At 34.9% G+C, this 13,631-nt stretch overlaps 1 pseudogene; it reads left to right on the forward strand.

The window, feature by feature from the left end:
• The first annotated feature begins 2,568 nt into the window (after positions 1-2,568).
• The window catches only part of LOC116075427, a 58,050-nt pseudogene continuing 46,987 nt past the window's right edge, over positions 2,569-13,631 (forward strand).

Consider the following 13,631-nt stretch of genomic DNA (forward strand, 5'->3'; position numbering starts at 1 on the left):
TTCCTGCCACATTTTCACTGACATTTTTTCACAAGTATGAGTGAAAACTAATAATGTTCTTCTTTGAATGTTTGTAATCTTGCTGTGGAGACATTGCATCACATTCAGTGTTTTGCTGTTGCTGTTTTATGTGGAAGATGTTTTTAATTAGCATTGTGTCAATCTCTCTACTAAATTTGTTTAAGCCTCATTTCTTGATACATCAGTTTTGATTGGTTATATATATCTAAACATGTGTCCACTTTTATATTATGAATTTGATTCATAAATAATATTTTCAAATCACCTCTTTTTACTTCAGTACCATCTGGTTAAATGTTTCCTTTCTTTTGTATTTGTTTGAATTATTTTTTCTTTCCCTTAGTCTAGCCAGGAGCTTTTATTTATGTGATTTCCATATATTTACCTTTAAAAACAGATTATTGTTATTTTATTTTCATTTTAAACTACTGTAATCAGAAAATATAATCAGAAAATATACAATGTTTAGTTTATTAAGACTTGCTTTTGTAGTCTAACTTGATCTATTGTGAGAGTTTTCCATGTACAGTTGAGACAAATTTGGATTCTATAACTCTTCGCTGAATATTCTATACAAATCCATTATGTCCATTTATTATAAAGTGTAAATTTCCCTTTTGGTTTTGTGTCTTAGTTACCTCTCTACCAGAGAATGTTGGATGTGAGAACAATTCCTTTTATATTGTAGCCTGTCTTTCCATTCTATTCTACTATTTGTTTACACATGTATGTTTCATAACTACACACACACACACACACACACATATGTGTGTGTGTGATTGTTATGCATTCTACCTGAGATGACACCTTTATTATAATATAATGACAGTTTTTGTATAGTTTTAGTTGTAGTCCATTTAATCTGATATGGATAGAGCTACTTGTAATCTCTAGTTTTTAGTTAAGGGAATATTTTTCTATCTCTTTACTCTATATGTGTTTCTACATACCATGTGAGTCTTATGCAGGCCTGATATGGCTGAGTCCTTTTTAAAAAATCCTTTCTATTTAGTATCTCCAGAGTACATGATGAATTTATATTGAAGACAAATGCTGATAAAATATTTATGATGGGGGTGGGGAAATTATTTAGCAGTTAAGTGTATTTATTATTGTAGAGGACCAGGGATTGTTTTACAGCAACCACATGCTAGCTTACAACTATCTCTATTCATTTCCATATTATCAGTTGCCCTCTTTTGACCTCTGAGGTCATCGAGCATATACATAGTGCACATATACACCTGAAGTCAAAGCACTCATACAGAAAATAAATGAACCTAAGAGGAGAGATTTATAATAACTTTATAAAATTGACTTCTAGTCTCTCTCCTCCATCCTTCCTCCTTCTGTCTTTTCTTCCCTCCCTCACTCCCATCCTTCCTACCTGCCTGTGAAGAATTAAGGAATGGTCCCCTTACTTAGAAAACAAGTTGATGAAAGTTTAGAGCTTAACACGGGTCCTCCAAATTCACATTGTTCCTATTTTCATGTGAAATCATCTCCTTTTCTTAGAGTACATTCATTGCCCACACAAACTATGGTGAGACATGAGGATGTTGTATTCTTATTTCTTTCCTATCTTAGGCTAACCAGCATCTTGGTTAAAAGAAATTCAATGTAAGTTTGCATAGGACAAGGAATTCATTATTTTCCAACATGTCTTGACTGTTTCATGCCTCTATCTTTGGTCATCAGCATAGTCTTTGCTGTTCTAACCTTAGACTTAGCTTGCATTCTTTTAGACCTGTTACTCACCGTCCCTCCACCACAATCGAATTGAACTTGTACGTGGAAGCCAGGGCTATTCATTTATTCCTAAATCTGATCATATGTATTTCATGGCTAAAATCTTCTCATCCATGTGAGTTGACTCTTACATTACAGTGGGGACAGAAAGAGGACATTTCCAAGAGGAAGATGTCGTTTACGTTTACAAAAAGGTTGTTATCAATTACAGATAAAATTTGTTAATAAAGGGTATTAAAACCCAATTCAAAGAAATTAAATATGAAAATTTTAACTAATAGGCTAACATATATTAAGACATTTTTAAGACTTTATCACACTCAAGGAGATGATATAGCTAAATACAGTTTCTTAGTGCTTTTTCTACTCAAACCTAAAATAAATTTCATTTAATCTAACAATGAGAATGTTCTCATTACTAGGCAAAGATCCCAAACCTCCGAGTTGATAATGTCTTAGTGTTAAAGCTCATTTTCTCAGAGTTGTCGACTTCCAGCAGCATTGCTGTAATTTTTCCAGCCAGGTTTGAATTCATTTTTTGGATAAGTGGGAACAGACACTCCCCCAACATTTGCTTCTGCTCATGGGATAGGGCGGGGGTGGGGGGAGCGGGGCGCACTGCGGCCAGCATGGAGGCAGTCAGGGGCTCCTGATCCTGGACATAAACTGCAGGCTGGATAGCCTGCAGCAGTTGGATGACAGGGTGTAGGCTGTGGACATTGGAGGCATACTTGTATGGGGCCGCAGTTCTGGGAGCAGTGGCAGCAAACTGTAGCATGAGGGTCTGAGCTGCTGCACATGCTGGAGTCCTCCGAATCCCTCCGTTCCAAGGTGGATGAAGCTGTGGCAGTCCTGCAGGCTCATCATACCAAGAAAGAAGCTGCCAGAAGGTAGGTACTGATGCCGCTGCTACCTCTTAGACAAGAAAAAAGACTCAAAAGCCAAATATCCCCTCATGGCATCCAAGGTCTAAAGACATCCTAGTTGTCTGTGGACCTACACACCAAAAGCCGAGTTGCACATTCAATGGGTCATTTTGTATCAGAAGGGCAATTATGAAGCACCTAGAATTTTTCAATTATAAGAATATATTCTCTGGGTTCTGTTGTGGGCCAGATGATAATTTTTTTCTATTGTGGGTTCTGTTTTTTTGTTTGTTTCCTCATCCCAGAAATTGGTTTTGATGTATCCAAGACTTAAGTTTCTCAATAAAGGAAATAAAGTCTCAAAACCAAACCAAACCAAACCAAAACAAAACAAAACAACCCAAAACAAAACAATAATAACAAACAAAAACTCCTCTTGTTCTAATGTAAAAATATGTCCCTCCTGGGATGGAGAGATTGCTCAGGGCTTAAAAACACTGACTGTTCTTACAGACGTCCTGAGTTCAATTCTCAGCAACCATATGGTGGCTCATAATCATCTATAACAGGGATTCAATACCCTATTCTGGTGTGTCTGAAGACAGCTATAGTGTAGTCATATAAATAAAGTAAATAAATCTTCATAAGTACTATACATTTGCTTTTGATAGACAGTTTTCAAAGCAATAGGCAATACACATTTGATTATCTTTCACTTAGAAAACTATCACAGTTGCTGATTAGCAATGGTGTTGTGTCTGTGTTCCCTGCCCTAGCAGAATTTTAAATCAGAGAAAGCTCTGGTGTTGCTCTGGAGTTTCTTGGTTTCGTATATTTTCACCAATGCCTCTTTTAGTTAATGCCATTAGTGAAACTTGGATTCTAAAGTCAGCATTAACAACAAAAATCAAGAAACATTTGGGAACTTATGTTTTTGAAAAGTTAGTATCCTCTAAAACATCTTATTTTTTGTATAGTTTCTGGTTTTATTTCTTTTCATTTTGATTTGAGATAGAGTCTTGCTCTGTAATGCATTCATTGTTGTAATATTCGGAATAAATTCTTTCTCTTGTACTGGTTATTGAATCTGAGGTCACCCAAACACTAGGCAATTATTTTAAGACTGAGCTATATCCTCAGTCCTTGGTTTACCGTTCTTTATTCAGAGCCTCGTGGATTTACCTAGATGGGCCTTGAACTCACTCTTTAGCTGAGCAACTCTTGACCTAGTCACACTCCTGGATCAGGCTCTTGACCAGTGTGAGCTAGAATCTCATGATTGTTTTGATTTGCATTTCCCTGATGACTGGGATTACAGAAATTGAAGGTCTGAGCCTACAGACCCAGCATAGCATACATTCCTTTGCCTTGTTTTGTTTGTTTGTTGACAAAAATGCTAGCCTCCTGCATGTTTAGCCTAGGCTGTCTTGAGTTCCTATGGCTCGGCTTCCACCTTCTCAGCCTTTGTAGATCCTTAATCAGACTCTTTTTACTGAGGAAACACCATCATAAGTCATTCTCTGACCTTTCAGGTTCCAGCTATTATCTTTTGTGATAAATATTTGTGATTATTTCAAGGAGATAAAGAAAAAGTTACATTTTTTTAGTGCTTCATTTCTGTCAAGTGCATTAATTACTGGATTGACCATAACATTTTCACTTTTCTTTATATTTTATGCATAAATATCTGAAATGGAAAATATACAGGTGCGCTGACCGAATAAATTAGTTTCTGTGCGAACCATGAAGTTCAGGCCTGCCACTTCTTATTATGTTAGTACTTTTGCATTACTGTGGTATGTGAGAAGATTACTGTGCTTGGGATTAATATTCACAACTTGAGAACAGAGATGGGAGCTTTTCCACTCAACTGACCTGCATTTGAAAAACGATTAGAAGTTCCACAGTTCCACGTAATCCTGCGAGATTTATTCACTTTCCAAATCTCAAGCCGTTTTCTATCACTATCAGTGCTTGAGCAATTTAATTAGAGTATTTAAAAAGAATCTCAATTCTAATGCCAGAAAACATTCCATGGGATAAAGAGGTTGGACCAAGTTAGAAAACGTACTTGCAGTGTTGGATACTGAAACATGATTGTCTGCCTATATATTTCATTTCTTCAATTTTATCTTCCCCTAGTTTGGATGACTTTAAATTTATTTAATTCAAACATTTACAGTGAAGAGATAGGAATCTACATAAAACAATATCATTAAATGATGTGTTATTTTAGTCCTGATCATGTGGTATCTCCTCACTTGTAGAATATATTTATATGATACAAACTGTGGACACAATGTAATGGTTAATGTCTGTTTTTATCTAGAACCTTAACACCTGTTTCTGAATGTATGGACTTTGAAATTAAGCTTATAAATAACTTCCATTTTTCTTATGAGAAAAAAGATATATAGGATAACAAATATACCACCAATATTTTCAGGGGAATTTAGTGGGACAGTAGGTATTAAATACTTAGATACATATTGAGTAGTAAGTGGGATCTTAGGAAATGAACAGGATGAAGTCAGGCAGAGGTCATCAGAGCATTGATAATTTGCCTAAAACCAATTTGTATTTAAGCAGTAAAATTCTTTTTGCCTTAGCTCTTTTCCAGGTGTTTAACTATGTGGGAACATATTCACTACAAAAATTTCCCAATTTTTCAAAAAATATGAAGACAATTTATATTAAAAATAATAAAGCTTTAATATTCTTGTTTTATAATTAATTTTAAATTTTATGAATCAATTTGGAATAATCTATAGTGAGCAGTATGAAAATGCTAAATCTTGGCTCCAACTCTTAAGCAGTTTTTACAAATAATATTTTTCTAGAATGCATCAAATTTTCTTCAAAAATTTAGAGCATTCCCACCTTTATGATTTTTAGGGAACTTTAACTAAATATATGTTGGATTTTGAGTTATATATGCATGAACCTTCATGATTTGAACTACAAATGGCCAACTAATATGAAGTTAGTTTATCACGAAATACACCAGCTTTGAATCAGAATGAAACACGATGCAGTATGCCTAACAAATAATGCAACTTCTGGTGTCATTCTTCACGTGGATGACATTGCTTAGCTAGATTATCCATCACGGGCTTTCTGCCAAAGTAAGATTAATTCTTAAGCCTTGTAGTCAGGAGGCTGAACGAAATATAAAGGGTGAACAGTGGAGAAGGAAAAAGATTTAGAGTGCTTGAGAAGGCTTCTCCAGACTGCATGGGTGCGGGCAGGTTGAGAAGCATTTTTCTGTGACTTGAGGTCAAAGAGCTTTTTTCCTGTAGATAACTGCAAGAAATACTCCTGAGTTGGGAGAGCACCCAGTGATGACCAAGTCTTTAATTCTTTAACTTGTCTAAGACTAATCTTCAATTCAAACATTAAAAAGGGATTGTTGAAGCATAAGTGTATCAATACAGGCTATGAAGTAGAATCTATTTTTGTGATCTTTACAAACTTGAAAGATTTCATAATTCCAGCTTAAAAATAATGTCTGAGGATACCACTACCTAGAAAGGGGATTTAATTTAAAATTTTGAAGATCTACATATTAGGAAACTTGCTTTAATACTTTGTCTTTAAAAACAAAAGACTGACAGAAGATAATCCTTGGTCAAGGAAGCCTGAGTTATATAATGAGGCCCTTACTGAGGCAACAATAAAGTCCAGAAATGTTCTCTGTTCAATTTCTTGGAATTTCAGGAAAGTATTAGACTTATTCTTAATTAATTCCTGGATGAGGTTGGCAATAAAACTTAGAGTTTTCTGGCTGAATGTGATGACTTGAAAGGAAACCTTTCAGAATACATTAAACTTGGCAGTACTCTTTTCCACCAATCCTAAAGCTATGTATGCTAGGACATATGAAACCTGTTGAAAACATTGCTTTACTTCACTACAACTTGAATACCTAATAGCCCCACTAATATGTTGATTAACTGCAATAACTTAATTTCTTTCTTGTCTGGAGCCTATAAAAACTCATGTAGGGCTCTAGGGTAGAACATATATTTCATTATTGCTTGAATTTGTGCTTCAGGTCTTTGATCTCTTATATTTGGATAAAAATAAAAACCTGTTTCTTACTTCCTTTGAAGAAAGGCTGTTTTGTGTTACTAGTTTCATGTAGTACTCATAAGTAAGCTCTATGAATTATTTTAGGGCCAAATATTAAATTCCTTCAGTGAGACTTTTTGAACCAAGACAGAATAAAGATGATAAATATTTTGTATATCTAGATTTCTTATTAACTACAGAGAATGCAGTCCCTGTAAATCTGCTAAAATACATAAGCAAAATTGAAATTGCTTTACATGAATGCATGTAAGTTTTGAAATTGATTTTTAACATCAATAAAATCTAAACATATTATGCTTATGATGTGAACATAGCAAAATCAATAAGTAAAACATGAAAAGCCATAAATATTAATCATTCTAGAAAATTTCATCAAAATCAAAGACAGAATGAATTTATATCATATTTCATTTTATAGTGATTTCATAACTCTACCTGTCTTAGTACTTTGAATATTTTTCTTTTGCTTTCATTATCTTTATGAAGTAGAACTTGGATAGACAATGGAAAAACATTAATAATATAACATAAATAAATATTTTGCTGACAAAGGAATGGCTTAGAGAACATTTTTTATATTATAATGATATAATTTCATCAACCATTATTTATGGGCTGCCTGGTTGACTGCTGCTGGTCTAGGCAAAACATCAGATTAAAAATTAAGTTTTGAAACTGTAGACAGATACCTTTAAGATTTTTCAGGTGAAAAGTCAAGATTTGTACATAAATATTAGAGATGATGCTTCCAACATTACAGTAATGTGTCAGAGCAAACAAACAATATTTCAGGGGAGCATTGTATTTTGCAGTCTTATATTTATCACATGGCATAAAATAAACTTAAAATATAACACTTGGTGTTGAGTGTACTGGTTTTCACCTTTAACCTCAGCACTCACAATGCTGAGCGTAAAGGTTGGCAAGTTTGTGGACAGTATGGACCCCTCATAACGCCTGTTTCAGTTACCAACCACATACATGTAATTATTATTTATGTCATATCTGTGTACTCTGGGTTTGAATAAGAATAGCCCCAAAGGCTCATAAGTTTCAGTACTTTGTTCCTTTGTGATAAAATCCCTTTCTGGAAGGATTAAGTACAACTCTTATTGGAAGAGAATTGCATAGTCTTTGTGCATAGGATGGGCATAGCCTTTGTGGTTTGTATAACTCATTCCAAGGTTGTTCTTTCTCTGCCCTGTGCTGTAATCAAGATGGATAAACAGGCTGAGAAAGAAATTAGGGAAACAAGACCCTTCACAATAGTCACAAATAATATAAAACACCTTGGTGTGACTCTAACCAAGCAAGTGAAAGTTCTGTATGACAAGAACTTGAAGTGTCTGAAGAAATAAATTGAAGGTCTCAAAAATGGAAAGATTTCCCATGCTCATGGATTGGTAGGATTAATATAGTAAAAATGGCCAACTTGCCGAAAGCAATCTACAGATTCAATGCAATTCCCATCAAAATTCCAAATAAATTCTTCATAGAGTTAGAAAGAGCAATTAGCAAATTCATTTAGAATAACAAAAATCAAGGATAGTGAAAATTATTCTCAACAATAAAAGAACTTCTTGGGGAATTAACATCCCTGCCCTCAAGCTATACTACAGAGCAGTAGTGATAAAAACTGCATGGTATTGGTACAGAGGCAGGCAGGTAGATCAATGGAATAGAATTGAAGACCTAGAAATGAACACACACACCTATGGTCACTTGATCTTTGACAAAGGAGCTAAAAGCATTCAGTGGAAAAAAGACAGCATTTTCAACAAATGGTTCTACTGTAGGACAGTATGTAGAAGAATGCAAATCAATCTATTCTTATTTCCTTGTACAAAGCTCAAATACGAGTACATCAAGGACCTCCACATAAGACCAGATATACTGGAACAAATAGAAGATAAAGTTGGCAAGAGCCTAGGACACATGGGCACAGGGGAAAATTTCTTGAACAGAATAGCAATAAATTATGCTCTAAGATCAAGAATCAACAAATGGAACCTCTTAAAATTGTAAAGCTTCTGTAAGGCAAAGGCCACTGTCTAGAGGATAAAACAACAACCAATAGATTTGGAAAAGACATTTACCAACCCTACATCCAGTAGAGGGTTAATATTCAATAAATACAAAGAATTCAAGAAGTTAGACTCCAGAGAACCAAATAACCCTATCAAAAACTGGGTACAGAGCTAAACAAAGAATTCTCAACTGAGGAATACTGAATGGCAGAGAAGCACCTAAAGAAATGTTCAGCATTTTTAGTTATTAGGGAAATGCAAATCAAAACAACCCTGAGATTGTACCTCATAACAGCCAGAATGACTAAGACCAAAATCTCAGATAACAGTAGATTCTGGTGAGGATATGGAGAAAGAGGAAAACTCCTACATTGATGGTGGTATTGCAAGCTGGTACAACCACTCTGGAATTCAGTCTGACCATTCCTCAGAAAATTAGGCATAGTACTACCTGAAGACCTGGTTATAGCACTCCTGGGCATAATCCCAAAAGATGCCCCAACATATAATAAGGACTCACACTCCACTATATTCATAGCAGCCTTATTTATAATAGCCAGAAGCTGGAAAGAACTCAGATGTCCCTCAACAGAAGAATGAATACAGAAAATGTGGTACATTTACACAATGGAGTACTACTTAGCCATTAAAAACAATGACTTCATGAAATTCTTAGGCAAATGGATGGAATTAGAAAGTAGCATCCTGAGTGAGGTAACCCTGTCACAAAAGAACACATATGGTATGTACTCACTAATAAATCGATATTAGCCCAAAAGCTCAGTATACCCAAGATTCAATTCACAGACCACATGAATCTCAAGAAGAAGGACCAAAGTGTGGGTCCTTTGTCCTTTCTGAAAAGGGGGAACAAAATACTCATAGGAAGAAATACAGAGACAAAGTGTGGAGTAGAGAGTTAAGGAAAGGCCATCCAGAGACTGCCCCACCTGTGGATCCAACCCATATTCAGACACCAAACCCAGACACTATTTCAGATGCTAAGAAGTGCTTGCTGACAGGAGCCTTATATAGCTGTCTCCTGAGGGCTTTGCCTGAGCCTGACAAATACAGAGATGGCTTCTTGCAGTCAACCATCAGACTGACCACAGGGAAGAGTTAGGGGAAGGACTGAAAGAGATGAAGGGGTTTGCAACCCCATAGGAAGAGCAACGATATCTACCAACCACTCCCCGCCCCCCACACCCCCAATAGCTCCCAGGTACTAAACTACCAACCAAAGAGTATACATGGAGGGACCCATGGCTCCAACAGCATAGCAGAGGATGGCCTTACCAGACATCAATGGGAGGAGAGGTATTTGGTACTGGGAAGGTTTGAAGTCCCAGTGTAGGGGAATGTGAGGGCAGGAAGGCAGGTGTGGCTGAGTAGATAAGTACCCTCTTAGAAGCAGGGGGAGGAAAGATGGCATTGGTGGTTTCTTGAAGGGAAACCAGAAAATGGGATAACATTTGAAATGTAAGTAAAGAAAATATCCAATAAAAAAAGAAAAAATAAAAGCAAACAAACAAAAAGATAAGAGCTATTGGCTACTGTTCCAGTACCATGCTTACTACTCCAGTACCATGCTCAACTCCTGCCATGCTCCTTGCTATGAGGTCATTGACTCTAACCCTCTGAAACCATAAACTCCCAAAAAATCTTGCTTCTATACATCATTGCCTTAACTAGTATATCTTTTCAAAGCAATAAAAAATTAACTAAGATGTGAACTTTTGTGAACTTCACTTGAAATATTTATCTTTATCTAAATTGTAGGACACATATTCAGGTTTCTCTTTAGAGTATATAAATGTTTGCATTTTGAAAACCATGGGGAACATACCTTTTCCATAAAGAAACATAAAATAAATATTCACTTATTTTCAGGATAATAGTTTATTAGTATTGGTATATAATTGGAAGAATGTCAGCACTGAGTTAATTAATTACTTCATAGCAATTACTGATATAGGATTTTAAAAACTAGTTTTGAAGGCATATCGTCTGAAAAGAAAATGTTTACAAACATTTTACATCTAATCATTTTAAAGGTAGCTGCCAGCTGACAACTTCATGTGGACCCAGATTATTCATTTCAATTCAATGGTAGGATTCGGAAAAACTTAATCATTTAAATATAACAATAATTTATTTTTATAAACGATAACCACTGTTAAATCAATACTACATTAATATGCTTTCAATCCAATAGTGGAAACAGTGAGTGTTAATTGTACAGATTAGAACAATACTTTAATCCACACTCTGTTGTCATTCAGAAACAAAAGTTTTATATGTTGTGAAGGAAGATATTTTCTCAAATACTTCTGCAATGGTTTCTCTGAGAATAATGTACATTCTATTTTCTCTTTTGTTGGTATTGTCTGTAAAGAATGAAGCATATGGCAACAAGAATAAAGTTGATGAAGTTGATTACATTCATTACTCACAGAAATTTGTAGAATGAATTCAGAGAGAAGACTTTTCAAAGGTAAGTTATACAAACCAAATAGTTAATTATTATTAAAGGAAACTTGATGCCATTTGTTGTTGGAGATTTATGTTTGTTATTGAAGAATTACTGAGGAAAGTACAATTATTCAAGTGCAATTTAAAACAAACTTTGAGAGATGAATTGCTGTCTTCCCAATTTCTTTTTTTGAAGGAGAAGGGTAAACTTTAATTTTGTTTGTTCTGTTAATTGTAAAAGGAAACCCTCATTTCTCTCTTTTTCTCTTGCCTTCCTCTGACTTAATTTCTATTTGTTCATAGGCAATGTAGGGAAATGCAAAGAACAAGCAGGAAATTGATATTTGAAATGCATATAGAGGTTGTTTAGGGACAACAATGGGACAATCATTCTATTATTTATTCTTTAATCTTATAGAAAATATTATTTTGAAAATTGCTACTTTTAAAATTAGTGTGTTCACCCTTTTCTATTCAAAATACCCAATGTACAGATTTAAATAATTGACTTTATAGGCTTTCAGACCTGAATGTAATCACCAGCATTATTTGAGTAAAAAACAAAACCAAACAAAACAAAACTCCAGGTCAAGAGAATATAATATTGGAGACCTAACCTTCCAGTTGAAGTAGTTCAATCTCTTTGGCTATAGGGCCTCTTATACAAAGGTGGGATCATTTTAAACCATGCTGAAAAGATGGGTGGATTAACTAGTTCTTTAACGAAATGTTGTAGTTTTTCCTCCCAGAGTCCCTGCCCCTAGCACAGGAGCTTACAGGCCATAACTATGCAAGAGTCTCAAATCTACACAATTTTCAGAATTATTCTGAAAAGTGTAACTTATTTTCCTTTCTTTTACATCTTTCCTAAGCATGTCTTTCTTTTTAATTATTTGTAAACTACAGCCTGCATCCCCATGACATTTAGAACTTAATTATTCTTTCTATCAGGTGTCCCTCCCAGTCACATGTCTGAAGTCCATACCAGCTTAAAGGCTTGGCATTTGCACTTCTTGCCTCCTCTTCCTGGCAGCATCTAAAGTTCACATCTTCCCTGTCTTGTAGCCTTACTTTTATACTTTAGTAACATTGCCCTTGAGCTGACATTTGTGTCCACTCTTAATTTTTTATTACTGACAGTAAGAGCTTCCTACGGTGATTCCGATGTTCCTTGTGTTAGCAGTTTACCTCCCAGACAGAGGGGATTGTGTCCTACTCAGTCCACTAAAGTTTTCTTAGTTCCTGCACAAAAGTGACATATGGTGGCACTCATTCTATTTTTTAACAATCATATTGTTATTGTTGTAGCAGCATTTAGCTTAGAATTTCTTTTATAATACATATTCAATTTAATCCTAATTTTTCTTATACTTCTTGTTGAATTATTGCTTATTTTACTACCAAACTACTTTTATCTTGCATAAAATGTTTATGTAAATATATATATACAAGTTATATAATATTTTAGATAACTATGTTTAAGCCAACAATGACTTTTTTTTCTTTCATTAAAGATAAATAATCATTATTGGTGTAGTATTTTTTTTTGTGTGTGTATCTGAAGTGTGTGTTGGGACTAATGTCAAGGCATATATGCAACAAAAGAGCAATAATGGAGTCAGTCATTGCCTATTTTAGTTTGGGTTCCAAAGACTGAACTCAGGTTGTCAGGTTTATAAGGTAAGTTTCATAACCCACTGAGCCAGGCCCAAAGATGGCCTTTTTAGGAGGAATTTAGTTAACCACATTCAGCTTCTCATCCCAAAAATATACTTCCATTTAATCAATCACTAGGACACCCCATTTATGCATAAGAGATCTGCAGATAGAAAGATCAAAACCATTGTGTGTGTGTGTGTGTGTGTGTCTGTCAATGTCTCTTTTTCCTACCTCTTCCTCCTCTCTCCACCTCCATACAAAAGACGGATTACAAGAAAATTCTTCGTGTAATTATAGTGAATATGGATTCAGACTCAGAAGAGCTGTTGCTATACAGTTTTTTCAAGTTCAAGGGTGATGTCAGAAAACTGATGACTTAGAGTTTGGATATCAAGGGAGAAAAAAAAAGAAATTTCCAGGATCTGATCTGAACAATTTAGCTACGTCACCATCTCGACATTATAATCAAACAATGATTCCAAATCCACCTAGTAAAAGTAAATCATGTGGGTTGGGAATATAGCTTATCATACATATATGATCATGGGATCAGTTTTCAGTAACACATAAGCCAGGTATACTTGAACACAGATATAATCCTAGCACTCAAGAGTCAGACAAGAGAATCAAAGTTTAAGGTCATCCTCTTCTACAGAGCCACTTCAGGAACATCCTGTGCTATGTGGAAATCTATCTAAGCAAAATCAAAAAATAAATAAATTACATTAAAAATGGTTAATTTACT

Source organism: Mastomys coucha, unplaced genomic scaffold (genome assembly GCF_008632895.1).
Source record: "Mastomys coucha isolate ucsf_1 unplaced genomic scaffold, UCSF_Mcou_1 pScaffold3, whole genome shotgun sequence".
Lineage (NCBI taxonomy): Eukaryota > Metazoa > Chordata > Mammalia > Rodentia > Muridae > Mastomys > Mastomys coucha.